Here is an 18,694-nt window from a genome sequence, read left to right as displayed (position 1 = left end):
ACAGTATTTTTTGTCTTTTGTGAGTATACTGATATTTTTACTATGGATGTTTTAGTTTATTAGAATATTTACTTCCTTTGTGCGTATCTGGGAGCATTAACCATTTAGAATTTGAATCTAGGTCGACTGTATCCTTCTAATACAGAATTAATGCTAGATAGTATTAACAGCTTTCCCACTTTGTGATGTGGCCTTTACTTTAAAAAATATACTTTGGTAGCTATAGAGTGGGTGGGCCCTGAATAACAAGTTTCAGGTTCAGTGTGTTGATACTCTGTGTCTCTAGTATGCACAGATGGCCATCGATTTGATGGACTTGTAGCACGTATGCAGAAAGCCATTGTTAACTAGAGTATAATATGATGGCCTCCTGTAAGGTTAACTCCAAGTCATACTCATTTGCTTTCACAAAAGAGCCAATTGTCAAATCTAGTAACCAAATACTTAAGTTATTATGTTGCTTAACATTAGAGAAACAAATAATCTGTAAAAGAGGCATATTTTGAGCGCAAAATGCTTGCTGTGGTTTGCACAGCAGGTATGAAGCTTTGTTGTATATGCTCATGTGAACTGTTTTTTTGTTTTCTTTTCACAGAAAATTGGTTTTACTATTAGTTTCTTTAGTTTGCTTAAGTTGTGGCTAAGTGTGAGTGAGTGAATGTATCTGTACATGTGTGTCTTCAAGTTTCAGCAAGTTGATCCCCTAGACTGTGGACTCATTCTCCTATGAAATAAAAGTGCCATTTAATGGGTGCCCAATTCCACTGAGTGGCGACCTCCTAACCCCTCAGCTGTTGCAATTATGTGCTGAGCAGGAAATGTGAATCCCTACAACTTTGCCCCCCAAATTACCCTTAAACATAATCATTAAGTGACCTGAACAGGTCAGAGTTTGTGCTACCTAAGTGTCAGCAACTTCTCTGGAAAATTATGGCATGAAGTTCTGAATATTATTCACAAAAAGATTTAAATAAAACATTTCATTTTCTAGGAAATTTTTAAAAATATAGTATACCCACTGACAATATTTGATAAGTATCTGAACTATAGTTTTAAAAAACACTAATAATTATGCTTTAAAAAAACCCAGTGAAAAATAAATGTCCATTACAACTTTGCTCTTAATTTGTTCACATTTAAATTTTGCATAGTATGTGTTGTATCTTTTTATTATACAACTTTCACAGCAGATAGGCAGACATAAATTGTTTTTTATGCCACTTGCAAAAATTATCCAGTATTTGGTTCATAGCTTATGTTTGAAATTAAAGGCAAAAGGTAATTATTATTTTTATCAAAGGAAATCGCTATAATTATTTGATCACAAAACGTATGTCAAGCAAATACATGTTGAGGAATTAATGATTCCTTTGTGTTATCACTTTATCATGAGGACTTTTACTCCTTAGACAAATTATGAACCTTCTCAAAATAATAAAATGTAAAACCAAAAATTATAAAGTAATTTCATAAATGTGACTACTTTATTGGGTAGATGAGTGTACTCCCCCTTTCTGTAAATGTGCAGATACAATTTCAGACTGTAGGAATTTTTTTTCCTACTTAAATGGTGTAAAACAATAGCTTTTCATAAACCAGCTGTTATATTAACTTCTTCCTAACACAGAAGCCCCCCATATACATTTACATTTTATTGTAGCCCTAATGCTGGGAGAAATACATGGTTTTAAGCTTCACTCAGGATTTGAACACATGGAAAAGTTAGCAGAAATAATAATCTAAACAAAGAGACCACACTACTTCATAAAATGATCATATTTATTATCTAAAACTTTAATTTTACTTCAGACTCTATTTTAAGAGTGGGTTTTGGTCATAGTCATTTTGTTTGTATTTTTCCATTTTTTAAAAGAGTTCTTAGTATCGGGACCACTTGTGAACTAGAATCATTTTGTCATTCTATGTATCTGTGGTTTTCACATGCAAAATAAGACTATACAATTATAATATTGAAAAGATTGTTTTACTTGTCAGGGATGGCATCCAAAAACTATTTTTGTTACTGTCAACTAAAACTTTGTTTGAGGTTTGATACATTTTCTTTTGTAATGGGATTTTGTTGTTGTTGTTGTTAACACTATAGCATGACAGAATGTGGATTCAAAACTAACAATGACCTGTGGGGCTTCATTTATTAGTTTCAGACTCAAATATGACTGAGTTGCATCCAAGGGTATTGGAAGGAAGTGTGGCGACTCATTAGTGCTCATAGTCAATTTTGAGTGAGGAAAAAAAAAAGCTAATGTGAGTAATTTATGGCCAGATTATTTTCTCTTGATAGAGTCGCTATAGAAATTCCAGAGGTGTAAATCACCCAGAAACTGTAACATTTATTTAAATTGAATACTGGAAGCACTTAGGTTGAAATGGTGACAAGAACCGAGAATACACCCAGAAATTCCAAATGCACATGTTAATTCGTTGCATGTATGGAAGGCAGGGGCAGGATGGGAGGTAGTTTTGAATGTGAGAGTGACTAGCTTGACCTTAAAATACAATTTTCAACTGTGGTGTATAAACTGAAGTGAGAGACTTGGAAGAATATGTAGACGAATATGACTTAATCTCAGCCTAAAAGTCAGTCACATTGAGTAAGATGGACACACACACCCCGCTCCCCCCCCCCGCCCACACATACACATGTGTGCTATTTATTAATATAAGGAGCATAGAAACATCATATTCTGTCCCAAGGACAACAATTATTTTCCTTGAGAACCTCAGCACACCCTCTAAACATTTGTTCCTCAGTGTCCACATTTAAAATACACAACTTATAAATGAAGCCAGCAAAATGAATAAGAAATCTGTAAATTGCTAAATAATTTTAAATACAATTAATTGTTTTAATCTTGTCCAATTACTTCCTAAGATGATCGTGTGTGTGTGTGTGTGTGTGTGTGTGTGTTTCAACAATAACAGCAACAAAATAATTTTCACCTAAAGAGTAAAAGTTTCTGAGCACTGTAATGGACAAATTTCCTTTTATATCATAAACCTTGTTTAAAGGTTGCATTCACCCTTAAAATTAGATCATGGCTATTGAAGCTATAAATGTAAGAGGCAAAAGCAGTCATTATTTCAAGAAACTAAAGAAAATGAAGCATTTCTTTCCTTCAAGTTGGTAAATGGAAAAGTTCAAAGCTTGTTTATTGTGTTCGTTGATGGATAAGAAATTGATAGGAGGTGTAACTTTCTGTATGGCTTTTAGAGTGTAAGCATTCTCAGGCCATGGCAGATGTGTAGTTCCTATTACTTTGAAAAGTAATTCATTCTCATGCCTAGTGAAAGGGCAAATTTCCGATAGAATTAAGCACTGTTTCCTGACCGGGGGAGGACAGCGGTGTGTGCGATCATTCAAAAGGAAGTGCATCATTCAAAAGGAAGCCCAGCTAATGAATGCTCTCCCTGTTGTTTTCATGGAGGTGTCAGAATGAGCCTTTTCTGATTCTGCATCACTGAATCCTTATGGAAATGCAAATTGTTTATCCAAGGACAGTGACTTTTCTTTTTGCTTTATCATTTAAGGGACTTATTTCTTCAACTTTGCAGCACACCACTGGAATCCAGAGAAGGGTCATTAAAACTGGATGAGAGGTTTTTATTACTTTAGAATCTTACATCTCTGTCTGAGAGACAGAGACAGACACAGATAAGTCACAGAAAGTTATTCACAGAGATACAAACTCAAAGAGAGATACAGGGATAGTCACACAAAGAAAACGAGAGAGACTCACAAGGAAAAACATAATGAAAGTTAGAGACAGTCAAAGATAAGAAAAAGAGAAAGGGAACAGAAAGAGAAACTGAGATATACACTTAGAACAGAAAGAGAGAGAAGTGGAGATAGGTTGAGACAGAAAGGTAGAAGCAGAGTGACAGACAGGCCGGGAAAACACAGGGTCAAGAAAGATAGAAATAGACAGATTGCCAGAAAGACAAATAATAATCAAAATGAAACAAAAAAATGTAAAGAGATAGGGAAAGGGATATAGAGACAGAAAGTCTGAGAGATAGAGACAGAAAGGGAGACTGAGACAGGCATACATACAGATAATAGGAAGGTTGATATATAGATATAGATACCTAGATGATGATGATAGATAGATGATAGATAGATAGATAGATAGATAGATAGATAGATAGATAGATAGATAGATAGATAATGTAGAAAGACAGAGGAGAGAGCCTGTGATCCAAGCATGGAGAATGAAATTAAATGTGTGTATGTAAGAGAGAGGCTGTGAGATGGGGCTTCTAGTTTCAATAACTGTTGCTATAGAGAATTGATGGTAAAGAAAAGAATACAGAACCAGATGGAATTGAGCTTTAGTTCTATTCCACTCCCTTACCAGCAAGGATCAAGTTGTTTAACTTCTCTGAGCCTTGGTTTCTCTCTGTAAAGGGTGATAAAAGGATGTAATTCACATACATAAAGCATGCAAGCACAGGACCTGAAACCAAGGTATATTTCAGTAAATGGAGATTGATACTTATCATCATCATCATCCTTAACATCAACATAATTATTTAAGTATAATTCTTGAAAGCAAAAGCATTGTCATCAGAGGTCAAGGCATCAGAGGTCAAGTTAAATCCTTGTTTCAACCCTTATTCTGCACAGAATATAGTAAGTAATTTAATATTGATAAGCTATAGTTGCATCACCTGGAAAACTCAGGTATTATTTTCTATCTCATAGTCTTGCTCTCAATTAAATGAAAAAGCATATTTCATTTGTGGCCTTGCACGTTGTATTTTAGTAATTCCACTAACTAGCTCAGTGTCCAAAATTTGGTAAGTACTCAATAAATATTTGATGAAAGAATACATATTTGCTCTGAATATTAGTTTCCATAGAGTATGGAAAAGCTGAAATGATGTTTTGGTTTTTTAATATGAAACATTGCAATGAAACAATCAATTTCCTCCTGTCTGCTTTGCAGAGAATGGTGGTATTGATTTGCCGAATTACTAGAAAAGATGTCTCCCTACTGTCCATCCTATTTTCTTAAGGCCAACTGAAGTAATAGTTTTGAGAATGGACATTTATTTTGTCCTGGTGGTGACTTGGTCATTTTTATTTAATTACTTAATATAAGGACTGGTTTTGGAAGAGAGAGGCGGTAGGAATTTTTAAAAAGTAAGTGAATGTTTATAGTAAGATGAGTGAAGATCGACTAGGGACAAGGAAAAGTGGACCATTAAGTTAGAAAAAAAGTATAAAACTAAGAAGTGTGGAGAATTTTAAATGAGACACACATATACTTCTTTTTCTGAATTTCAAGAAAAGATGGGAGAAATATCATCATAAAGAATGTGTATGGTTTGTAAGTGAAAATGTATAATATGAAAGTACTAAGGCTATCCCTACCTATAAGGCAGATTATGATAAATAAAGCAATTTGCCAGAAAGTAAAGTACTCAAATTTTGATTTTCAATTTTATGTTATGTTAAAAATTTGAACTTAAACAATTTTTGAATTTTACAATTCAGAACTTTTTACTAAATTTGTTATTACTAATGTTTGACTATGTTTTAAAAAAAGCAATCTAGGAATGAATGCAAGAGTTTGGTTTGAATGTTTATTTTCCTACTTTCTTTGATGTGTTGTTGAATTTATCTTATAAATGATAGAAGGAAAAAATATTTAGTGTCTACTGTGTGACAGGAGCTATGAATGGTGATTTTAAATATGCCATCCATTTAACCTCTACCAGGTAGTTACAGATTTTGCCCCTCTGATTAATTTTACTTCTGAATGTGTGTGCATGAAGCCCTTCATTTAAGAGGTGTTGAAAGTCTGTTAACCTTACATTCCATCTGATACGGTAAGCATGAAATAAAATACTCCATTTGGAACATTAGCTATAGTTGCATTGGTGTGCTAATATTTTTCAAAAAAATGACAGCAAACATTTCAGGCATATTTATAAGGTTTATTGAAAAATTTCCACTCAGGATATACTGAGCTTTCAGTAGCATACATTATATGAATTATTATTTTGTATTTGTAAATTAGGGCTAAGGCTAGAACAATATTCAGCTGAGCTTCAGATAATAAGGTTTCATTGTGAGAAATAAGATTTTCTCAAATAACTTTTTAGGAGATGGTAACTTGAATGGAAGATATTGTGTAATTGAGAAAATGCCAAAGCAAAGAGCATTGCTGTGTGTTTATGAAATAAAATGCATGTTTAGTAAATAGTTGCCATTTTGATGTGGATTATATTTCCTTTAAGATATATATATATATCTTATATATATATTAAAGGAAGGAAATATATATCTTAAAGGAAATATATATATATCTCAAAGCAGTTTCTTAGAATTCATGATTATTTTAATCAAAGAAATAGCTGTGCATTGTTTTCAAAAAACAACATTAAATTGTGAGTATAATGAAAAAAAAAAAGAACACATTCCTGCCCCTTAGTCAAGTTTTCCTATACAACTTTGTTAAACCCTTTTTTGTGATGTTTCTTATTTTATTTATTCACATATTTTTAAATAACATGATTATGATGTTATCTTTTGATTTACTGATTCAAGATATTGTTTTCTTCCTATTATGCTATTTAACATTTGGTTATTTTATACCATCAGCACATTTTTTATCCTACCCCATGTTCTAAGCACAGTTTTACATATATATACACAAGTGTATATTTATGTATATATATGTTTATATATGTATATATATGTGTGTATATATGTATATATAAGCATATATATACATATATAAATTATGGCTACTTTACTACAATATGCAAAAATAGATTGTGATTCTTTTCTAATTTTTTATTTTTCTATCATTAATTCATGCCTTTTTCAGCTTACTTTTCTGAACCTGTATCTTTAAATTTTTTTGAGACATTCCACAGATCATGATAGTCAATAAATTTTTCTAAGTCTTCAAAAATGCTGGCCACTAAATTCCATGATTTTTCAGAATGGCAGTCCTCCTTTCAGCAGTTTTAAGACCCAGACTTATACTGCCTCATTGCCTCTGGGTGGGTGTATAAAATCAACTTCCCTCCTGTATCCCAGAGCCACCAGAGATATTGAAAATAGAGAATTGACTTGCAATACTTTTTTGCTGCAGAATGGGAGTGGAGGCTCAGCTACTCAATATCCCTGACACCAAGGGTGGGGATAAAGCGCAGTGCTAACTAGCCTAGACTTGCAACACAGTTTCAATCTCATTGATGCCCAGGTGGGGATGAAGGTTCAGTTCCCCTGAGCCCACTGATATTGGGTGCTGCTGGTGACATGGAGTAGTGGAGTGAAGCCTACAATTGACAAGATCATCCTCATATTGCCTCCTTAATTAAGTCAGCTTGGTACTGGGTAGGAATAGAGGCTCACCTAGCTCACCTGGTGGTCCAGGTGGAGGACTCTGCTAACAGCATGATATGGGTAGAAGTTGCGAATGGGGGACTCAGTACATTTCCTTCTTTCTGGTAGTGAATGAGATATAAGATCCCACCCTGCTAGTGCTCAACCTGGCTATATTACTGTATTTGTCAGGGTTCTCTGGAGATACAGAATGAATAGGAAATTAGATAGGTGACAAATAGGTTACCTATTTGTCTGTCTATCTGTAGATAGATAGACAAGAAATTGTCCCAAGTAATCACAGAGAATGAGAAGTCCCTAGATCTGCAGTCAGCAAGCTGGAGATCCAGGAATACTGATGGTATTGATCCAGTCTGAGTTCAAGTCTGATGGTAAAAGACTCACGTCCCAGCTTGAAGACAGGTAGGGAGAGCAACTTTTGTTCTGTTCGGGCCTTCAGTGGTTTAGATAAAGCACATCCACACTTGGGTTGTCAGTCTGCTTTACTCGGTTTACCAATTCAAATGTTAATGTCATTCAGAAACACCTTTACAGACACACCCAGAATAATGTTTAACCAAGTATTCGGGTATCTTATCGCCCAGTCAAGTTGACACATAAAACCATTCATCACAACTCCCTGAGTAGATGAATTTAGTGGCAGCTACCTGCTTTCTCAGAAGCAAGGTTGTCATTTGTGAAAAATCTGCTCCCTACTTGACATTGCTGAAGTCACTAGTGGGGTAGAGATGGTGCAATTTTTGTCCTTGGTATTTGGCTGGAGTAGGCAATTATTTCCCAAAACTTTTTCTGTTTTTAGGCCACCATTTTTCTGGTCCTTTGTTTAGAGTAAAGATATTTTTCTTGGAGCTTTTTGGACCTGCATCTATATTCCAGTCCATATTGGAGCCCTGCCCCAGATTATGGGCCAGAATAAGGAAACCCAGAGGGCTCACTGCCATGTTGTTGTTGGCCCTTAGGTCTCTAGCCAGTTCACCTTGTTCTTTCTACTTCTCAGGGTCATTCTATGCTCATTAATTGTGTTGTGTACAGGGCTTTTGTGTTGTAACAAGAGGGGCTTCTTAATGAAATCAGAAGTCTTCCTAATGCACATTGTAAAGGTGCTACTCTCCCTGCTCTGTGGAAATAGTCAACAGGTAGATGAGAGAAGAAATGAGAAATTAAGGAGCCCAAGCAATAATTTAGGCACAAAGAAATGGTGGCTCAGCCTAAGGCATTAGCAGTGCGGTGGTCAGAAGTGGTTTTGATTCTGAATACATTTTAAAGATAGAATCACCATAATGTATTGATGGCTTAAATGTGAGATATGAAGTAGAGAGAGAGATTGGATGACTTCAGGATTTTTAAAATTGTCACTGAGATGTGAAGATTAACATGAGCTTAGAAAGGCAAATTAAGATCTCATTTTTAAACATGTTACGTTTGAGATGAGTATAATGCATACAAATTAGATAACCCTGCAAGTTTAGAGCTTAGAAGAGAAGTTGGGCTGGATATAAATTTTAAGAAAAGAAAAGGTCTGTGGACCTTAAATTTTAAGAAAAGAAGAGGTCAAGGTTTCTAAGGGACTGTGATTCTATAAAGGATTAGATTCTCCAGTTTGAATTCAACTTCAAACTCAGTGACCCATTGAGTGGATTATTAATGCAATTCCACTCTCTTTACTGCAATCTTGCTTCCACCTTTGCTATTTTTCTGAGATGCCCCATACCTGTTGTCACCAATGACTTGCTAAATTCAATGGAAGATTTGACCTATCTGGACTACTTGATTGCTGAGTACTACCTCATATTTCTTTTATTTTAAGAAAAGAAGAGCTCTGGGCCCTTATAAGGATCAATTGTTTCAAATACCATTAATCATTCCAAAAAGACAGGAACTGATAAATAATTACTGGTTTCAAAAATGGAGGTTATTAGTAAACATGAAAAGCAGTTCAGGTGCTGTGTTAGGATTGAAAGATAATTGATCTAGGAGTATTTTGAGTATTTTGGTTGTTGTTATTGTTATTTTTGTTTGTGGGTCTTAATATTTTTCTCTCAAGATCTCATTCTTATCCTCTAAGTCATTTGCTTTTTTAAAATTATATTTTCTTATCTTTGTGAGGATGTTTATTTTAAAGCAGTTTTATTTAGCTACCTCTCTATTATTTCCTCTCCCTATTCCCACCTTTTATTTTTTATTCTGTTTTATTTTCCATTTTTAGAGTTTCAGGTTTTATTCAAAGAGGCTGATTAATCCTGCTTCTCCATTCACATTAAATTATTAGTTGAGTATGTAGGCAATGGAAACATATATATCTTCACGTGTAATTGTTCAGTGTTTATTATTTTTCATGTATCTCTGTGTGGGTGGATTTTAAGTCAACAGGACCTTGGGGCCAGGGGAATGATCTGCAACACATGGCTTCCAAGCTCGCTCAGAGGATTTGTTACCCCAGACAACTTTCTGCAGGAAAAAAATAAGCAGCCTGCAAAGAAGGTTTCATAAATCAAGATAGGATGGGATGTGGCACATGGGACTTCTCACCTGCCTTTGTCTAGAACTCAGTCACAAGGCCAAGTTTAACTATTGGGAAGTTGAGATAAATACTTTTGTTGTGTTCTAAAAGATGAGGGAAATACATATATATATATTTTACATATCTAGGTATATATATATATAAATATATACATATGTAAAAATGTGTGTGTGGATTTTTAATAGATAGTTGTCAGTGTCACTAGTGGCTGGGCACTGAGATGCTCTTTGGAAGTCTTCTGTGTATGAGCAGAGCTTGTCAGCAGGTAGACGTTCCTGTACTCAAGCAAACAGTTGGCCTTACTTTCTTTGACTTAAAAGTCTGGTGGCTCTCTGACAATTTCTTCAGAAAATAAACTCTTAGTTATGGGGAAGGAGAAGTCTTATGGGAAAATTGCTCAGAACTTGGGGAAGGATCCCCCTAATTTACCTATACTTTTATTTAATATTTTAACTGACACCACTAATCTTTCTTGATTTTCATGCTACCCTTATTTGTTAAGTTTGTCATATTTTCTCCAGTCAATTTGATAGTGTATGTTATCTATACTCACCCAATTTTGCCATTTTCAATGTGATATTTTTGTATTCTGCTTTAAATAATTATGACCTTCCATTTACTTTCAAACGTTAAGAAACTTGCTGAATCACATATTTGCTTTTATCACTTTTCTTTCCTGTGGTTCAATACTTTTTACAAATTTGAAACTGAGCTATGTGGAAGAAAACAAATAAGCACTTTGGTCAATCTAAAATCTTAAACTCACACATTTGCACTTCAAAATTAAGAAAAGGTGATTGTGGGATGATTGATTTATAAATAGTTGCATTTAAACATGGAATTTAAACATCAATATGCTTATTGAATATCTTAATGTCAACATATCATAAATATGCCAATTTTCACTGTAAAATAGTGATTATGATTGTTGCTAAGGAAATATTTGGTTTTGAACCAAAGTATATGTTAATTGCTTGTCAGTGATTTATATTTGTAGCTACTAAATCACTCAAGCCTCTGTCTTTTGCTTAAAGCACACACACATACACACACAGTCATCTCCGCTGCAGTGCAATTTAATATTGAACATAGATGTTGAGGACATAGCACGAGGAAAGAATAAGCTGTTAGACAACTCATCAGGAAATTCTCTCTCCTGCAGCTTCTCAGCAAGTCATAGGGTAAAAATTTAACAAGGGACAAAATACAAACAAGATTTTTGGATAACTTATAACATTCACACATAGTATGTCTTTAAGGATTTTTGTTTTTGTATTTGCTTTGGTGTTGGTCATACCAAAGACATTCTTATAAATGTTATGTTATATATTGGTTGTCAAATGAATTTTAAATATGAATGTTTTGGGAGCCATTCACTATATTAGATGTACTTATGCTTTCTCGTAGAAAAAAATCAGCAACAATTCCTGAGACATTCAATGTGACCCCATATCCCATGTAGTTAGTATTATTCTCATGGGGGATATAAATATCTTCTTTGAAAGTTTCATATAGGAAATGACCAAGTTTCTAGAGGACCTTGATTCTATAAAGAATTAGATTCATAAGTTTGAATTCAACTTCAAACTCGATGACCCGTTGAATGAATTATTAATGCAATTCCACTCTCTCTACTGCAATATTGCTTCCACCTTTACTATTTTTCTGAGATGCCCCATACCAGTTGTCACCAATGACTTGCTAAACTCAATGGAAGATTTGACCCATCTGCATTACTTGCTATTGCTGACTTTTCCCCCATCTTAGAATCTCTCCTCTGCCTTCTTTTACATAGCATAACTTTCACCTTTTGTTTATTTTTTGTTTATAATTATTTACATTTTAAATCTTATTACTGAAGACAGATTTTAGGTTTACTTTCAAGCTGTTCTTACTCTATGTATATCTCACACGTTAATGTTCTCAGATATACTTTCTTATTTTTTTCCACTCCAGCCTTCCATATTACTTCTGATTTATTTTATCTACCGTTAAATTCTTAAGTAATTTCTGTCTATAGATGGCAGCTAAAATTGTATCTCTGACATCTCCAAATTTTATTCCATAGCTCAGACCTGCATAACCAACTGTCTCTTGGAACTTTCATTTGGATATCCCATGATTATTTCAGATTCATAAGGTGTAAAACTAAGTTCATGATCTCTTCTCCATCCCTGCTTCCTAACCTCTAATTTTTCTTCATTATAATCTTATTTCGTCGACTAATAACCTCTAATATCATATTACAAGCTTGAAACCCGTATATCAGCCTTGTTTTATCCCTGTTTGTTTCTGCTCGTATTTCAAATGCTATATTTTTTCCTGTTAATTCTATCCCCTTAATAGCTTTAGAGTCAAACCTTCCTCCCATATGTTCCTTAAAGTTCTCATTATTTTTCACCTGATGGTCACCCTTCCTATTTTTTGTTTCTCCCCTTCCTGTGCCTCTCTTCTTTCTTACTCTGTTTTCTCTACAGTGCTGCCAGTCTTATGGTGTCATTGCGTTGCTAAGATATTCCAAGTTTTCTCATGCTGTTTATTCTCGCTCTCTCGGATACTCTCTTTCTGCCTAAATAAGTTTATTCAAAAGAGAAGATAAATAAATTTATTGTTCTAACTAATTGAAAACCTAGTGATACGTAACTGGCTTGCTACAAGCTTCGCTGAACTTAAGGCTCAAACATGAATTTGGGATGTATCTCTCCATTGGCTTTGCTAGTTGAATCTGTCCTCAAAATCCATATGTTGGCTATCAGCAGCTTTGAGCCCTGAGGTTCATGCCCTGATGATTAAACTGAAAATCTCTGATTTCCTGAATGGTTTTCTGCCCTATGAAGGGAAGGTGAAAAGTCCATACTGGCTCATCCTGTCATGTTCTGCACTCTTGATGCCTGGAGAAGAGTCACTTTTAGATAATATAGAGGTAGTGTAACTTGCCTTGCAGAAGAGAATACTTAAGAGTAACTGAAGTGAGAAACATTGCAGTAGCCTCTCACATTGAATCAGATTGTTTAGAATTTTGACACTATTGTTGACTATCACATAATGATATGTAAAACCTTAGACATATTTTCTAAAAAGTCAAGTTGAAAACTTGAAAAATAAATGCTTTTAGATAAAAGATTGTATCATACATTTTATATATTTGTGTAACTGTCACAAAGCATACATTAAGATGATTTTTGTAAAAATTGTTTTTTTTCCTTTTTATCTTTATATAGAATATTTTGGAAACCTTTTAAATGTTGGCCTATATTTATACCCTGCTTTTAGCATATATTTGTCAACCATTTAGGACTTTTCCCACATTTTTATAGATAATTAATGAACCAATTAACTGCATGATGTGATTCACATGTACAGCAAGATCAAGTTTTTAGAATCAAAATTGGCATTCTATCTAAAGATGATACCTTCAAAGTTAGATAATTAAAGGCCATGGACTTTGTAGGATAATCTTCTAGGTTAGACAAGTAAAACCTAGAACAAACAAATCTAGAGATATTATATAGAAATATAATATCTTTACATAGTTAACTTTTGAGGAAATTAGCAAAGAAAATTGCAATGGATACAAGTTATAAAAGAACAATTGTAATAATAATATGAAGACCTGCCATACCCTATTTGATTTTATTCTCATAATTATAAAATACTATAAATTGTTTTCTTAGTAACAGGAACAGATTGATAAGAAGAAAACCTAAAGTCATATATTGAAGACTAAATGATAAGAAACTACGGTTTGTCATTTCATTGTATTGACGTAAATTCAAAGATCTATAAAATCCTATTCCACAAAGCATACCCTTCATTTAAAATTCTGCTTTAATAAAAACGTATCTTTCTTATGACTATATTCCCAACAGTACTGACCTGCATGGTGCCAACAAATGTTTATTAAATGAATAAATCAGATTTGTTTCTCAAGACAGCTGTTTCTTGTGAATAATCTGTACTTTATGTCTTTGATTTCTATAAACAGAGCATTATCATGGACACTTGAAAAATAACTTGCCTGAATTCTCTGAAAATATTTTTGGGACTATTGTGTCTATGTTTTTATCTGTTATTTTGGAAAAGTCTTGTATATGAAAGATCTTCTAGGAGCTCAAACTTTAACTGGTGGAATAGAGTGAAGTAGTAGAATCATGTGTCTGTTCTTGCTGATTATATATGTCATATATGATTCATTCAAAAGCTACATTTGAGACTTTAACTATGGACTCCTCAGATGATATTATCCTCTTAAAATATTTCCTAGCATTGATATACAGATGAATGCATGACTGCTATGCTGTCATCAAGCTGCCAGTTTTGTGTCATATATTCTAATAGCACAGAATTATAACTGATGGTGATTATGGGACTTTCACTTTCAGTAATTGCACCAATCAGTACAATTTCTTATATTACTATACCTGGAGAAGTATAAGTGCATATTATATCATAAGTGTGGACACTCAATACATTTATTGAATGAAAAAATGTGGAATCCAAAATAAACAGTCTATAGCTCTAGGAACTCAATAAATTATTTATTAAAAAGGAAACCTTTAACAAAGTATCAGGGAGAAGGGGGTGCTGATGGCAATCCCTGGAACTTCCCTGAGGTGCTCCATCTCTAGATGGTGATGAAGATATAAGTGAGGATTTAGAGTCAAGCATAGGATGCCTTTTAAAAAAAATGTCTGTCTCTGCATAAACAGATGAAGGTAAATCTTAGCTTTGATGGCAGAATTTAAGATTTATCCAGGGCGCTACATGCTTTTTTCCCCCTTGTCTCAGCCTAAGTTTACAAAGAATTAGTATAGAAGGTCTTGAAATCTGAACAGCCATTTGCATTCATGTTGCTACCCAAAGTTATTGTACAAGGGAATTTTGAGATTCTGCATCAAAGATGGAAGAATGCTAGAAAATCAGCACTCCTCAGGAACATTAATTAATCCAGATCAAAAGGGGATCCAGGAAACTCATCAAAGGTATGCAAGGGATAACTCTATGGATTGTTTCTTAAATAGTCTCTCAGGAATTGTATACATAACACTTATTAGGTATTACCCTACTTGGGAGTTAATTAGAGAGCTAAAATATGAAGCTTAAGAAAGGAGGAGGGGATTGTGAAAGAAAAGCAAAATACATTTTATTCTAGTATTAATACTGAGGTATGCAGCTAGGTAGAACAATAAGGGAAAAAAATGTTGAGGCAGGCTCCAGGCTCCTATGTATCAGAAAGAAAAAAATAAACAGTTATGTTTTTTTTCTTGGACCACCAAAAGTTTGAGAACAAGAAGTTATTTTCCAAGAAGAGTAAAAAAGAAAGGCATTTTTATAAAATGGAACTGACTTTATGCTGCCTTTCCTTTTTGTGTTTTGCCTGCTCTGTATCTTCTTCTGATCTGATATTTGGGTCATATCGGGTAGATGAACTCTGTGTTCCGTTCTGAAATGCAGGCACACTTCCTGTCTTGGTCAGGGATGTCTTGGGGCTTAGAGAAGGACTGATGACTGACATGACGGAAATGAAGCCATTAATGGGTTCAGTATGCGATGGGGGTTGGGAGCTGGGTGAAGTCAGAGGTAGAAAAAATAAAATATATCATATAAAAATTAATTCATTCACATAGCTTCATCTTCAGATTATTCAAGACCAAAACTAGCATGTATAAAGATATAAAAAAAACAAAAAGCAGTAATATATTATATGATTATGCAGAGTTATACAAATATATATTGCCTTTTTCCCAGTATTTATTTTCGCCTTCTGATCATAGCACCACAATTTTCCTTGGATTACATTTTTCTCCATCAGTAATTCTACTTTTGCATGATTTCATGATGTTAGATATTACCTGTTTGCTTCCAGATGTTGGACTCCCTTAAGCATTTATTTTCAGGCCAATCTAGTGGTGATGAATTGATTCTCTTAGTTTTTGTCCATATAGGAAAGACTTTACTTCTTCTTCATGGCTAAACAGTAGCTTTGCTGGACATAGTATTTTTGACCAACTTTTATTTTTTTCTTTCAGCACTTTGAATCTATTATCCCATTATTCCTGACTTGTTACATTTCTACCGCGAAATCTGCTCTTAGTCTGGTAAAAATTCCCCTGCATGTGACTAAACACTTTTCTCTTGCTTTTTTAAAATTATTATTCTTTTAAGATCTTTTCATTTATTTTTTTATTTTTTAAAATCTCAGTAGCTTTAGGTGTACAAGTGGTCTTTGATTACATGGATAATTCGTATAGTGGTGATATGGTTAGGCCGTGTGTCCTCAACCAAATCTAATCTTGAACTGTAACCCTCATAATCCCTATAACCCTCATGTATCAAGGAAGAGGCTAGGTGGAGCTAATTAAATCATGGGGGCAATTTCTTGCATGCTGTTCTCATGATAGTGAGTGAGTTCCCATAGGACCTCATGGTGTAATAAGGAGTTCTTCTCCCTTCACTTGACACTTCTCCTTCCTGCCGCCGTGTGAAAAAGGTGCCTTGTTTCCCCTTTGCCTTCTGCCATGATTGTAAGTTTCCTGATGCCTCCCTAGCCAGGCTGAACTCTGAGTCAATTAAAAGCCTTCTTTGTAAATTGCCCAGTCTTGGGCAGTTCTTTATAGCATTATGAAAACAGATTAATACAATTGGTAAAGTCTGAGATTTTAGTGCACCCATCACCTGAGTGGTGAAGATTGTACCCAATATGTGGCTTTTTGTCTCTCTTATTCCCCTCCCAGCCTCCCAACTTTGGAGACTCCAGTATCCATAATTCTCTCTGTCTTTTACTTTTGATAGTTTTACTATAAGTATCGATAAGAAAACCCTCTGGGTTGAATCTACTAGGAAATCTTTAATCTTTCTGACTCTGGAAGTCCATATCTCTCTGAAGACTTGGGAATTTTTCAGCTCTTACTTTATTAAGCACGTTTTCTATGAATTCTTACGTTTAGTCTTCATCAGAAACTTCATAATGCAAATATTTATTTGCTGAATGATGTTCCATATGTCTCACAGGCTTTCTTTACTATGTTTAATTTGTTTTCTTTTTTCCTTTTCATCATTCTTTCTTTCCTTGTTTCTTTCTCCTTATTTGATGAGGTTATTTCAAAAGATGTCTTCAAGTAAAAAATTCCTACTTTATGGTTAAAGCCCTCAGTAGTATTTATCATTTCAGTCACTGAATTTTCCAGTTCCAGAGTTTCTGCTTGATTTTTTCTCATGATACCTATCTTTTTGTTGAATTTCTCATTCAGATCATAAATTATTTTTCTTATTATTTAAACATTTTTTCTGTGTTTTCTTGTATCTGTTTCTTTGTTAATTATTATTATTCTTTTTCAAGCATTCCATAGATTTCCTTTTAGAGATGGGTTCTCTTACTGGAAAATTATTTTGTTCCTTTGAAAGTGTCACGTTTCCTTGCATTTACCTGTTTTGTATCCCTCCATTGATATCTGTGCAACTGGTGGAATAGTTTCTTCTTCCAATTTTATGGAGTAGCTTTTATAGGAAAAGACTTTTTTTCCTGTAGATGTGTCCTAGAGTGTCGGTTTGGTAGATTGCTTTGGCTTGGGTTCTGGTGGGCACATTAGTATAGTCTCCATGTGATTTCTCTGACTTCAATTAACATCAGTGGTATGGGTGAGTGTCTTGGTAGCATAGACTACAGTTGTTTGTAGAGACTGTGGTGAGGCCTTGCTGGAGAGAAAGATATTGGGCTGGCCAGCTCTCCTGTGTGTAGCAGTACTACCACTGGATGTGTTGGGGACTCCAGTGGTAGCAAGCTTGGTGGGCTAGTTCTTAGGTCCCTGAGGTCGTGTATAAGCTTGTGCCAGCTCTGCCACTAAAGGAGATGGGGTTCTCTTTTGGATTATCTCAGCACCAAAGATATTAGCAAAAAAATCAGCCTGAAGGGAGAGAACAATTGAGAGATAACAGACATTCTTGCCACTAAAGTTAATGGAGTCTTCTGTAATCAATTAGAAAAAGAACAGATTTGGTAGGTTAGTACTTTTACATTTTACATTATTTGACACATAAAATTGGAGCAATACTCTTTGCCAGATGACAGGAAAACAATACTGTTGATTTTAGTTTATATTTCTGAGCATTTCACAACACTTACATAGGCATTATTAGCCTAATTTTAAAGATATAGAAACTGAGGCTCACAGAGTTTTAAGTGAACCACAGCAGTGTAAATTATGGAGTCAGGACTGGAACTTAAATACGTCTAGCTGCAAAGTCCATGCTTGTTCACAGTATTGTACTACTAGATCAAGCAGTCATATCGCATCCTCAAAATTTACCTTTTCACTGTATCACCGCTGCTATTGGAGTATCAATAGTTTTTTTCACAGTAGGTTACTAAATCAGCCGTTCTGCATGGAATACTTTGAAAGATTTCTCAATTCTATTTTATAGATCTGTCTCATAACTTTGCTTATTAAAGAATGTATTTTGCTTTTTTTAAAGCCCCTTATCTCTGAGACTTACAAGCCTATTTGAATTATTTGCCAATGAGTTTTTCTTGCACTGTGACAAATCTAAATTACTTGAAAAAGCATAATATATCTTGTAAGGTTTTGTCTTTCTAAATGTAAACGCATAGTACCAGCTGTTAGGTAATTGAAAGCAGGAACCTCGTGTTTGAAATATGTCTTCCTATTGGTAATATTCTTTCAAAGCACCATTTTATTTCCAGAAGAAAGAATGTGTTTAGAGGAAGCAAATTGTAAAGATGTTTAGTGAGCTATGATATTCAAATCCAGGGAAAAGAAAAAAGATAGATTTAG

The 18,694-nt window shown here is 34.3% G+C and overlaps 1 protein-coding gene across 2 annotated transcripts in view; it reads left to right on the top strand.

Moving 5' to 3' along the window:
• The window catches only part of PCDH15 (protocadherin related 15), a 1,779,889-nt gene that overhangs the window by 788,878 nt on the left and 972,317 nt on the right, over window positions 1-18,694 (top strand). The gene's annotated exons all lie outside the window — the stretch shown is intronic.

The sequence above is a fragment of the Pan paniscus genome, chromosome 8, assembly GCF_029289425.2.
Source record: "Pan paniscus chromosome 8, NHGRI_mPanPan1-v2.0_pri, whole genome shotgun sequence".
NCBI lineage: Eukaryota > Metazoa > Chordata > Mammalia > Primates > Hominidae > Pan > Pan paniscus.
This window is presented reverse-complemented; position numbering and strand designations above follow the sequence as displayed.